A 12,218-nucleotide genomic window follows, 5' to 3' on the forward strand; every position below is an offset into this window, starting at 1 on the left:
CGAAATTTTAGCTATTAAAATCAGATCCAACAATAAAATCAAGGCGATAGAAATCCGGGGCTTAAAAACAAAGGTGTCATTGTATGCTGAGGACTCATGCTTTCTTTTAAAACCACCATTTGGATCGCTGCACAGCCTCATAGACAATCTAGATCATTTCTCTAACCTCTCTGGAATACAACTGAACAATGATAAGTTCACCATTATAAAGTTGGATGGTTTTCAGAGATTGGTGGGAGGGGTTGAGGGTAGCTGAAGGGTGGGACTAAATTTAAAAATATAAAAATATGACTAATGTAAAATATACTGTGTCCCTAATATGTTTATAGTATGTATAAGCTAGAAGTAGAAGTCTAAGTATTGATGTCCATTAATTTACTCCAATTAGGGGAGGGGTGGTAGGGTTAAGGGAAAATAATACAATGGAATGTTTGTAAAAAAAATGTATGGGGGATTGGAAATGATGCAGACAGTTACATTGAAAGGACACACAATCTATCTGCAGTATTAAAGCTGATCTACCCCTAAAAATAACAAAATAGATGGTCATTAAGAGAGGAGACAATGAAAGGAGGAGAGGAGACTATTAAAGGAGAATTCTGAAGAATGATGACCACTAGACCAGACCTGCCTCTGGGTCACATAGACCTGGGAGAGTTTGTCATTAAATGTATAACAAAGGATGTCAAGGAATCTGCTTTTACTGTAGGAGCCAGACTGGGAAAGCTGCATGTTTGGTTACTTAGGTGTGTCTCTTTTTTTAACTGTATGACGGGTGTGTTCTTTATAACGTTCCAATTATTCATACATAGCTGTATGGCTCCATAGCTCAGTGGTTAGAGCACTGGTCTTGTAAACCAGGGGTCGTGAGTTCAATTCTCACTGGGGCCTTGATTTTGACTCTACCCTCTGTGACATTCATCTGAAACTTTACACAGTGCTGCAAAGGGTGGGAGTAACCATTTGCCGATTCTGTCCTGGGCTGCCCATCATGATTTTAAAAGTGCTGAAACTAGAGACAGGAGTAGCAGAGGTCATGTAATCCAGTGATGCATGTTGAAAGAATAACAACATTAACTTGAACTTTTCCTTATATTAACTGTAACTCAGTAAAAAAAAAAATTGTTGCGTGTTGCGTATATATTTTTGTTCAGTATAGTAAATAATGTCTACTTCTGAGAAAGTATTAAAACTTCTTAAGGATAGGGGGCAGTATTCTGAATTTCTGCCTGACTGACGTGCCCAAAGTAAACTGCCTGTTATTCAGGCCCAGAAGCTAGGAAATGCATATAATTGGTAGAATTTGATGGAAAACACTTTGAATTTTCTAAACGGTTAAAATAATGTTTGTGAGTATAACAGAATTCATATGGCAGGCGAAAACCCAAGGAAAAACCATCCAGAAATCGTTTTATTTTTTGGCGCTAAGAAGCCTTTCCAATGCAAGTCTATGGGTCTGTATATAAAAATTCCTCCCAGATTGCTGTACCTATGGATTCCACTAGATGTCAACAGTCTTTAAACAGGGTTTCAGGCTTGTTTGTTGAAATACGAACAAGTAATAGTAGTTTTTCCCAAGGGAGCTCAACAGGAAAAGTAGGCTTTTGGCGCCCATGAATGAGGGTGCGCTCTTCGTTATTTTCCTTTCCTATTGAACACCGTTCTTTCTGTCTGGAGTATTATCCTTTATTTACAAATTAGGGTACCTGAGGATTGAATAGAACATTGTTTGACTTGTATGAACAAAGTTTACCGGTAGCTTTTTGGATTCCTTTGTATGCATGTTGAAGGAGTGGATTACTGAAATCAATGGCGCCAACTAAACTAACTTTTTGGGATATAAAGAAGGACTTGATCAAACAAAACGCACATTCATTGTGTAGCTGGGACCCTTGGGATTGCAAACAGAGGAAGATCTTCAAAGGTAAGTGATTTATTTCATTGCTATTTGCTATTCTGTGAAGCCTGTGCTGGTTGAAAAAATATTTTGATGTGGTGCGCTGTCCTCAGATAATCGCATGGTATGCTTCCGCCGTAAAGCCTTTTTGAAATCTGGCAATGCATTTGGATTAACAAGCAGTTAAGCTTTTAAATGATATGACACACTTCTATCTTCATGAATGTTTAATATTATGACTTTGTCATTTGAATTTGGCGCTCTCCAATTTCACCGGATGTTGTGGGAAAAGGGTATTACTGTCAAGAGAAGTGAAACAAGGTTGTCAACTATCGACATATCTATTTATTATGGCCATCGAAATGTTAGCTATTAAAATCAGATCCAACAATAAAATCAAGGGGATAGAAATCCGGGGCTTAAAAACAAAGGTGTCATTGTATGCTGAGGACTCATGCTTTCTTTTAAAACCACCATTTGGATCGCTGCACAGCCTCATAGACAATCTAGATCATTTCTCTAACCTCTCTGGAATACAACTGAACAATGATAAGTTCACCATTATAAAGTTGGATGGTTTTCAGAGATTGGTGGGAGGGGTTGAGGGTAGCTGAAGGGTGGGACTAAATTTAAAAATATAAAAATATGACTAATGTAAAATATACTGTGTCCCTAATATGTTTATAGTATGTATAAGCTAGAAGTAGAAGTCTAAGTATTGATGTCCATTAATTTACTCCAATTAGGGGAGGGGTGGTAGGGTTAAGGGAAAATAATACAATGGAATGTTTGTAAAAAAAATGTATGGGGGATTGGAAATGATGCAGACAGTTACATTGAAAGGACACACAATCTATCTGCAGTATTAAAGCTGATCTACCCCTAAAAATAACAAAATAGATGGTCATTAAGAGAGGAGACAATGAAAGGAGGAGAGGAGACTATTAAAGGAGAATTCTGAAGAATGATGACCACTAGACCAGACCTGCCTCTGGGTCACATAGACCTGGGAGAGTTTGTCATTAAATGTATAACAAAGGATGTCAAGGAATCTGCTTTTACTGTAGGAGCCAGACTGGGAAAGCTGCATGTTTGGTTACTTAGGTGTGTCTCTTTTTTTAACTGTATGACGGGTGTGTTCTTTATAACGTTCCAATTATTCATACATAGCTGTATGGCTCCATAGCTCAGTGGTTAGAGCACTGGTCTTGTAAACCAGGGGTCGTGAGTTCAATTCTCACTGGGGCCTTGATTTTGACTCTACCCTCTGTGACATTCATCTGAAACTTTACACAGTGCTGCAAAGGGTGGGAGTAACCATTTGCCGATTCTGTCCTGGGCTGCCCATCATGATTTTAAAAGTGCTGAAACTAGAGACAGGAGTAGCAGAGGTCATGTAATCCAGTGATGCATGTTGAAAGAATAACAACATTAACTTGAACTTTTCCTTATATTAACTGTAACTCAGTAAAAAAAAAAATTGTTGCGTGTTGCGTATATATTTTTGTTCAGTATAGTAAATAATGTCTACTTCTGAGAAAGTATTAAAACTTCTTAAGGATAGGGGGCAGTATTCTGAATTTCTGCCTGACTGACGTGCCCAAAGTAAACTGCCTGTTATTCAGGCCCAGAAGCTAGGAAATGCATATAATTGGTAGAATTTGATGGAAAACACTTTGAATTTTCTAAACGGTTAAAATAATGTTTGTGAGTATAACAGAATTCATATGGCAGGCGAAAACCCAAGGAAAAACCATCCAGAAATCGTTTTATTTTTTGGCGCTAAGAAGCCTTTCCAATGCAAGTCTATGGGTCTGTATATAAAAATTCCTCCCAGATTGCTGTACCTATGGATTCCACTAGATGTCAACAGTCTTTAAACAGGGTTTCAGGCTTGTTTGTTGAAATACGAACAAGTAATAGTAGTTTTTCCCAAGGGAGCTCAACAGGAAAAGTAGGCTTTTGGCGCCCATGAATGAGGGTGCGCTCTTCGTTATTTTCCTTTCCTATTGAACACCGTTCTTTCTGTCTGGAGTATTATCCTTTATTTACAAATTAGGGTACCTGAGGATTGAATAGAACATTGTTTGACTTGTATGAACAAAGTTTACCGGTAGCTTTTTGGATTCCTTTGTATGCATGTTGAAGGAGTGGATTACTGAAATCAATGGCGCCAACTAAACTAACTTTTTGGGATATAAAGAAGGACTTGATCAAACAAAACGCACATTCATTGTGTAGCTGGGACCCTTGGGATTGCAAACAGAGGAAGATCTTCAAAGGTAAGTGATTTATTTCATTGCTATTTGCTATTCTGTGAAGCCTGTGCTGGTTGAAAAAATATTTTGATGTGGTGCGCTGTCCTCAGATAATCGCATGGTATGCTTCCGCCGTAAAGCCTTTTTGAAATCTGGCAATGCATTTGGATTAACAAGCAGTTAAGCTTTTAAATGATATGACACACTTCTATCTTCATGAATGTTTAATATTATGACTTTGTCATTTGAATTTGGCGCTCTCCAATTTCACCGGATGTTGTGGGAAAAGGGTATTACTGTCAAGAGAAGTGAAACAAGGTTGTCAACTATCGACATATCTATTTATTATGGCCATCGAAATGTTAGCTATTAAAATCAGATCCAACAATAAAATCAAGGGGATAGAAATCCGGGGCTTAAAAACAAAGGTGTCATTGTATGCTGAGGACTCATGCTTTCTTTTAAAACCACCATTTGGATCGCTGCACAGCCTCATAGACAATCTAGATCATTTCTCTAACCTCTCTGGAATACAACTGAACAATGATAAGTTCACCATTATAAAGTTGGATGGTTTTCAGAGATTGGTGGGAGGGGTTGAGGGTAGCTGAAGGGTGGGACTAAATTTAAAAATATAAAAATATGACTAATGTAAAATATACTGTGTCCCTAATATGTTTATAGTATGTATAAGCTAGAAGTAGAAGTCTAAGTATTGATGTCCATTAATTTACTCCAATTAGGGGAGGGGTGGTAGGGTTAAGGGAAAATAATACAATGGAATGTTTGTAAAAAAAATGTATGGGGGATTGGAAATGATGCAGACAGTTACATTGAAAGGACACACAATCTATCTGCAGTATTAAAGCTGATCTACCCCTAAAAATAACAAAATAGATGGTCATTAAGAGAGGAGACAATGAAAGGAGGAGAGGAGACTATTAAAGGAGAATTCTGAAGAATGATGACCACTAGACCAGACCTGCCTCTGGGTCACATAGACCTGGGAGAGTTTGTCATTAAATGTATAACAAAGGATGTCAAGGAATCTGCTTTTACTGTAGGAGCCAGACTGGGAAAGCTGCATGTTTGGTTACTTAGGTGTGTCTCTTTTTTTAACTGTATGACGGGTGTGTTCTTTATAACGTTCCAATTATTCATACATAGCTGTATGGCTCCATAGCTCAGTGGTTAGAGCACTGGTCTTGTAAACCAGGGGTCGTGAGTTCAATTCTCACTGGGGCCTTGATTTTGACTCTACCCTCTGTGACATTCATCTGAAACTTTACACAGTGCTGCAAAGGGTGGGAGTAACCATTTGCCGATTCTGTCCTGGGCTGCCCATCATGATTTTAAAAGTGCTGAAACTAGAGACAGGAGTAGCAGAGGTCATGTAATCCAGTGATGCATGTTGAAAGAATAACAACATTAACTTGAACTTTTCCTTATATTAACTGTAACTCAGTAAAAAAAAACAATTGTTGCGTGTTGCGTATATATTTTTGTTCAGTATAGTAAATAATGTCTACTTCTGAGAAAGTATTAAAACTTCTTAAGGATAGGGGGCAGTATTCTGAATTTCTGCCTGACTGACGTGCCCAAAGTAAACTGCCTGTTATTCAGGCCCAGAAGCTAGGAAATGCATATAATTGGTAGAATTTGATGGAAAACACTTTGAATTTTCTAAACGGTTAAAATAATGTTTGTGAGTATAACAGAATTCATATGGCAGGCGAAAACCCAAGGAAAAACCATCCAGAAATCGTTTTATTTTTTGGCGCTAAGAAGCCTTTCCAATGCAAGTCTATGGGTCTGTATATAAAAATTCCTCCCAGATTGCTGTACCTATGGATTCCACTAGATGTCAACAGTCTTTAAACAGGGTTTCAGGCTTGTTTGTTGAAATACGAACAAGTAATAGTAGTTTTTCCCAAGGGAGCTCAACAGGAAAAGTAGGCTTTTGGCGCCCATGAATGAGGGTGCGCTCTTCGTTATTTTCCTTTCCTATTGAACACCGTTCTTTCTGTCTGGAGTATTATCCTTTATTTACAAATTAGGGTACCTGAGGATTGAATAGAACATTGTTTGACTTGTATGAACAAAGTTTACCGGTAGCTTTTTGGATTCCTTTGTATGCATGTTGAAGGAGTGGATTACTGAAATCAATGGCGCCAACTAAACTAACTTTTTGGGATATAAAGAAGGACTTGATCAAACAAAACACACATTCATTGTGTAGCTGGGACCCTTGGGATTGCAAACAGAGGAAGATCTTCAAAGGTAAGTGATTTATTTCATTGCTATTTGCTATTCTGTGAAGCCTGTGCTGGTTGAAAAAATATTTTGATGTGGTGCGCTGTCCTCAGATAATCGCATGGTATGCTTCCGCCGTAAAGCCTTTTTGAAATCTGGCAATGCATTTGGATTAACAAGCAGTTAAGCTTTTAAATGATATGACACACTTCTATCTTCATGAATGTTTAATATTATGACTTTGTCATTTGAATTTGGCGCTCTCCAATTTCACCGGATGTTGTGGGAAAAGGGTATTACTGTCAAGAGAAGTGAAACAAGGTTGTCAACTATCGACATATCTATTTATTATGGCCATCGAAATGTTAGCTATTAAAATCAGATCCAACAATAAAATCAAGGGGATAGAAATCCGGGGCTTAAAAACAAAGGTGTCATTGTATGCTGAGGACTCATGCTTTCTTTTAAAACCACCATTTGGATCGCTGCACAGCCTCATAGACAATCTAGATCATTTCTCTAACCTCTCTGGAATACAACTGAACAATGATAAGTTCACCATTATAAAGTTGGATGGTTTTCAGAGATTGGTGGGAGGGGTTGAGGGTAGCTGAAGGGTGGGACTAAATTTAAAAATATAAAAATATGACTAATGTAAAATATACTGTGTCCCTAATATGTTTATAGTATGTATAAGCTAGAAGTAGAAGTCTAAGTATTGATGTCCATTAATTTACTCCAATTAGGGGAGGGGTGGTAGGGTTAAGGGAAATAATACAATGGAATGTTTGTAAAAAAAATGTATGGGGGATTGGAAATGATGCAGACAGTTACATTGAAAGGACACACAATCTATCTGCAGTATTAAAGCTGATCTACCCCTAAAAATAACAAAATAGATGGTCATTAAGAGAGGAGACAATGAAAGGAGGAGAGGAGACTATTAAAGGAGAATTCTGAAGAATGATGACCACTAGACCAGACCTGCCTCTGGGTCACATAGACCTGGGAGAGTTTGTCATTAAATGTATAACAAAGGATGTCAAGGAATCTGCTTTTACTGTAGGAGCCAGACTGGGAAAGCTGCATGTTTGGTTACTTAGGTGTGTCTCTTTTTTTAACTGTATGACGGGTGTGTTCTTTATAACGTTCCAATTATTCATACATAGCTGTATGGCTCCATAGCTCAGTGGTTAGAGCACTGGTCTTGTAAACCAGGGGTCGTGAGTTCAATTCTCACTGGGGCCTTGATTTTGACTCTACCCTCTGTGACATTCATCTGAAACTTTACACAGTGCTGCAAAGGGTGGGAGTAACCATTTGCCGATTCTGTCCTGGGCTGCCCATCATGATTTTAAAAGTGCTGAAACTAGAGACAGGAGTAGCAGAGGTCATGTAATCCGGTGATGCATGTTGAAAGAATAACAACATTAACTTGAACTTTTCCTTATATTAACTGTAACTCAGTAAAAAAAAACAATTGTTGCGTGTTGCATATATATTTTTGTTCAGTATAGTAAATAATGTCTACTTCTGAGAAAGTATTAAAACTTCTTAAGGATAGGGGGCAGTATTCTGAATTTCTGCCTGACTGACGTGCCCAAAGTAAACTGCCTGTTATTCAGGCCCAGAAGCTAGGAAATGCATATAATTGGTAGAATTTGATGGAAAACACTTTGAATTTTCTAAACGGTTAAAATAATGTTTGTGAGTATAACAGAATTCATATGGCAGGCGAAAACCCAAGGAAAAACCATCCAGAAATCGTTTTATTTTTTGGCGCTAAGAAGCCTTTCCAATGCAAGTCTATGGGTCTGTATATAAAAATTCCTCCCAGATTGCTGTACCTATGGATTCCACTAGATGTCAACAGTCTTTAAACAGGGTTTCAGGCTTGTTTGTTGAAATACGAACAAGTAATAGTAGTTTTTCCCAAGGGAGCTCAACAGGAAAAGTAGGCTTTTGGCGCCCATGAATGAGGGTGCGCTCTTCGTTATTTTCCTTTCCTATTGAACACCGTTCTTTCTGTCTGGAGTATTATCCTTTATTTACAAATTAGGGTACCTGAGGATTGAATAGAACATTGTTTGACTTGTATGAACAAAGTTTACCGGTAGCTTTTTGGATTCCTTTGTATGCATGTTGAAGGAGTGGATTACTGAAATCAATGGCGCCAACTAAACTAACTTTTTGGGATATAAAGAAGGACTTGATCAAACAAAACACACATTCATTGTGTAGCTGGGACCCTTGGGATTGCAAACAGAGGAAGATCTTCAAAGGTAAGTGATTTATTTCATTGCTATTTGCTATTCTGTGAAGCCTGTGCTGGTTGAAAAAATATTTTGATGTGGTGCGCTGTCCTCAGATAATCGCATGGTATGCTTCCGCCGTAAAGCCTTTTTGAAATCTGGCAATGCATTTGGATTAACAAGCAGTTAAGCTTTTAAATGATATGACACACTTCTATCTTCATGAATGTTTAATATTATGACTTTGTCATTTGAATTTGGCGCTCTCCAATTTCACCGGATGTTGTGGGAAAAGGGTATTACTGTCAAGAGAAGTGAAACAAGGTTGTCAACTATCGACATATCTATTTATTATGGCCATCGAAATGTTAGCTATTAAAATCAGATCCAACAATAAAATCAAGGGGATAGAAATCCGGGGCTTAAAAACAAAGGTGTCATTGTATGCTGAGGACTCATGCTTTCTTTTAAAACCACCATTTGGATCGCTGCACAGCCTCATAGACAATCTAGATCATTTCTCTAACCTCTCTGGAATACAACTGAACAATGATAAGTTCACCATTATAAAGTTGGATGGTTTTCAGAGATTGGTGGGAGGGGTTGAGGGTAGCTGAAGGGTGGGACTAAATTTAAAAATATAAAAATATGACTAATGTAAAATATACTGTGTCCCTAATATGTTTATAGTATGTATAAGCTAGAAGTAGAAGTCTAAGTATTGATGTCCATTAATTTACTCCAATTAGGGGAGGGGTGGTAGGGTTAAGGGAAATAATACAATGGAATGTTTGTAAAAAAAATGTATGGGGGATTGGAAATGATGCAGACAGTTACATTGAAAGGACACACAATCTATCTGCAGTATTAAAGCTGATCTACCCCTAAAAATAACAAAATAGATGGTCATTAAGAGAGGAGACAATGAAAGGAGGAGAGGAGACTATTAAAGGAGAATTCTGAAGAATGATGACCACTAGACCAGACCTGCCTCTGGGTCACATAGACCTGGGAGAGTTTGTCATTAAATGTATAACAAAGGATGTCAAGGAATCTGCTTTTACTGTAGGAGCCAGACTGGGAAAGCTGCATGTTTGGTTACTTAGGTGTGTCTCTTTTTTTAACTGTATGACGGGTGTGTTCTTTATAACGTTCCAATTATTCATACATAGCTGTATGGCTCCATAGCTCAGTGGTTAGAGCACTGGTCTTGTAAACCAGGGGTCGTGAGTTCAATTCTCACTGGGGCCTTGATTTTGACTCTACCCTCTGTGACATTCATCTGAAACTTTACACAGTGCTGCAAAGGGTGGGAGTAACCATTTGCCGATTCTGTCCTGGGCTGCCCATCATGATTTTAAAAGTGCTGAAACTAGAGACAGGAGTAGCAGAGGTCATGTAATCCAGTGATGCATGTTGAAAGAATAACAACATTAACTTGAACTTTTCCTTATATTAACTGTAACTCAGTAAAAAAAAACAATTGTTGCGTGTTGCGTGTTGCGTATATATTTTTGTTCAGTATAGTAAATAATGTCTACTTCTGAGAAAGTATTAAAACTTCTTAAGGATAGGGGGCAGTATTCTGAATTTCTGCCTGACTGACGTGCCCAAAGTAAACTGCCTGTTATTCAGGCCCAGAAGCTAGGAAATGCATATAATTGGTAGAATTTGATGGAAAACACTTTGAATTTTCTAAACGGTTAAAATAATGTTTGTGAGTATAACAGAATTCATATGGCAGGCGAAAACCCAAGGAAAAACCATCCAGAAATCGTTTTATTTTTTGGCGCTAAGAAGCCTTTCCAATGCAAGTCTATGGGTCTGTATATAAAATTCCTCCCAGATTGCTGTACCTATGGATTCCACTAGATGTCAACAGTCTTTAAACAGGGTTTCAGGCTTGTTTGTTGAAATACGAACAAGTAATAGTAGTTTTTCCCAAGGGAGCTCAACAGGAAAAGTAGGCTTTTGGCGCCCATGAATGAGGGTGCGCTCTTCGTTATTTTCCTTTCCTATTGAACACCGTTCTTTCTGTCTGGAGTATTATCCTTATTTACAAATTAGGGTACCTGAGGATTGAATAGAACATTGTTTGACTTGTATGAACAAAGTTTACCGGTAGCTTTTTGGATTCCTTTGTATGCATGTTGAAGGAGTGGATTACTGAAATCAATGGCGCCAACTAAACTAACTTTTTGGGATATAAAGAAGGACTTGATCAAACAAAACACACATTCATTGTGTAGCTGGGACCCTTGGGATTGCAAACAGAGGAAGATCTTCAAAGGTAAGTGATTTATTTCATTGCTATTTGCTATTCTGTGAAGCCTGTGCTGGTTGAAAAATATTTGATGTGGTGCGCTGTCCTCAGATAATCGCATGGTATGCTTCCGCCGTAAAGCCTTTTTGAAATCTGGCAATGCATTTGGATTAACAAGCAGTTAAGCTTTTAAATGATATGACACATTCTATCTTCATGAATGTTTAAATTATGACTTTGTCATTTGAATTTGGCGCTCTCCAATTTCACCGGATGTTGTGGGAAAAGGGTATTACTGTCAAGAGAAGTGAAACAAGGTTGTCAACTATCGACATATCTATTTATTATGGCCATCGAAATTTTAGCTATTAAAATCAGATCCAACAATAAAATCAAGGCGATAGAAATCCGGGGCTTAAAAACAAAGGTGTCATTGTATGCTGAGGACTCATGCTTTCTTTTAAAACCACCATTTGGATCGCTGCACAGCCTCATAGACAATCTAGATCATTTCTCTAACCTCTGGAATACAACTGAACAATGATAAGTTCACCATTATAAAGTTGGATGGTTTTCAGAGATTGGTGGGAGGGGTTGAGGGTAGCTGAAGGGTGGGACTAAATTTAAAATAAAAATATGACTAATGTAAAATATACTGTGTCCCTAATATGTTTATAGTATGTATAAGCTAGAAGTAGAAGTCTAAGTATTGATGTCCATTAATTTACTCCAATTAGGGGAGGTGGGTAGGGTTAAGGGAAAATAATACAATGGAATGTTTGTAAAAAAAATGTATGGGGGATTGGAAATGATGCAGACAGTTACATTGAAAGGACACCAATCTATCTGCAGTATTAAAGCTGATCTACCCCTAAAAATAACAAAATAGATGGTCATTAAGAGAGGAGACAATGAAAGGAGGAGAGGAGACTATTAAAGGAGAATTCTGAAGAATGATGACCACTAGACCAGACCTGCCTCTGGGTCACATAGACCTGGGAGAGTTTGTCATTAATGTATAACAAAGGATGTCAAGGAATCTGCTTTTACTGTAGGAGCCAGACTGGGAAAGCTGCATGTTTGGTTACTTAGGTGTGTCTTTTTTTAACTGTATGACGGGTGTGTTCTTTATAACGTTCCAATTATTCATACATAGCTGTATGGCTCCATAGCTCAGGGTTAGAGCACTGGTCTTGTACCAGGGGTCGTGAGTTCAATTCTCACTGGGGCCTTGATTTTGACTCTACCCTCTGTGACATTCATCTGAAACTTTACGCAGTGCTGCAAAGGGTGGG

At 38.0% G+C, this 12,218-nt stretch overlaps 6 non-coding genes across 6 annotated transcripts; all 6 read left to right on the forward strand.

Annotated features, from left to right (window-relative positions):
• The first annotated feature begins 818 nt into the window (after positions 1 to 818).
• Positions 819 to 891, forward strand: trnat-ugu (transfer RNA threonine (anticodon UGU)). Its single transcript has one exon. It is a non-coding gene; the product is annotated as a tRNA-Thr (tRNA).
• A 2,182-nt stretch (positions 892 to 3,073) lies between these two features.
• On the forward strand, positions 3,074 to 3,146 carry trnat-ugu (transfer RNA threonine (anticodon UGU)). Its single transcript has one exon. It is a non-coding gene; the product is annotated as a tRNA-Thr (tRNA).
• Positions 3,147 to 5,328: 2,182 nt separating this feature from the next.
• trnat-ugu (transfer RNA threonine (anticodon UGU)) lies at positions 5,329 to 5,401 on the forward strand. The gene has a single exon. It is a non-coding gene; the product is annotated as a tRNA-Thr (tRNA).
• Positions 5,402 to 7,583: 2,182 nt separating this feature from the next.
• Positions 7,584 to 7,656, forward strand: trnat-ugu (transfer RNA threonine (anticodon UGU)). The gene has a single exon. It is a non-coding gene; the product is annotated as a tRNA-Thr (tRNA).
• A 2,182-nt stretch (positions 7,657 to 9,838) lies between these two features.
• trnat-ugu (transfer RNA threonine (anticodon UGU)) lies at positions 9,839 to 9,911 on the forward strand. Its single transcript has one exon. It is a non-coding gene; the product is annotated as a tRNA-Thr (tRNA).
• Positions 9,912 to 12,085: 2,174 nt separating this feature from the next.
• trnaq-uug (transfer RNA glutamine (anticodon UUG)) lies at positions 12,086 to 12,155 on the forward strand. Its single transcript has one exon. It is a non-coding gene; the product is annotated as a tRNA-Gln (tRNA).
• Positions 12,156 to 12,218: the final 63 nt, after the last annotated feature.

Source organism: Oncorhynchus kisutch, unplaced genomic scaffold (assembly GCF_002021735.2).
Source record: "Oncorhynchus kisutch isolate 150728-3 unplaced genomic scaffold, Okis_V2 scaffold2278, whole genome shotgun sequence".
In the NCBI taxonomy this organism is placed as follows: domain Eukaryota; kingdom Metazoa; phylum Chordata; class Actinopteri; order Salmoniformes; family Salmonidae; genus Oncorhynchus; species Oncorhynchus kisutch.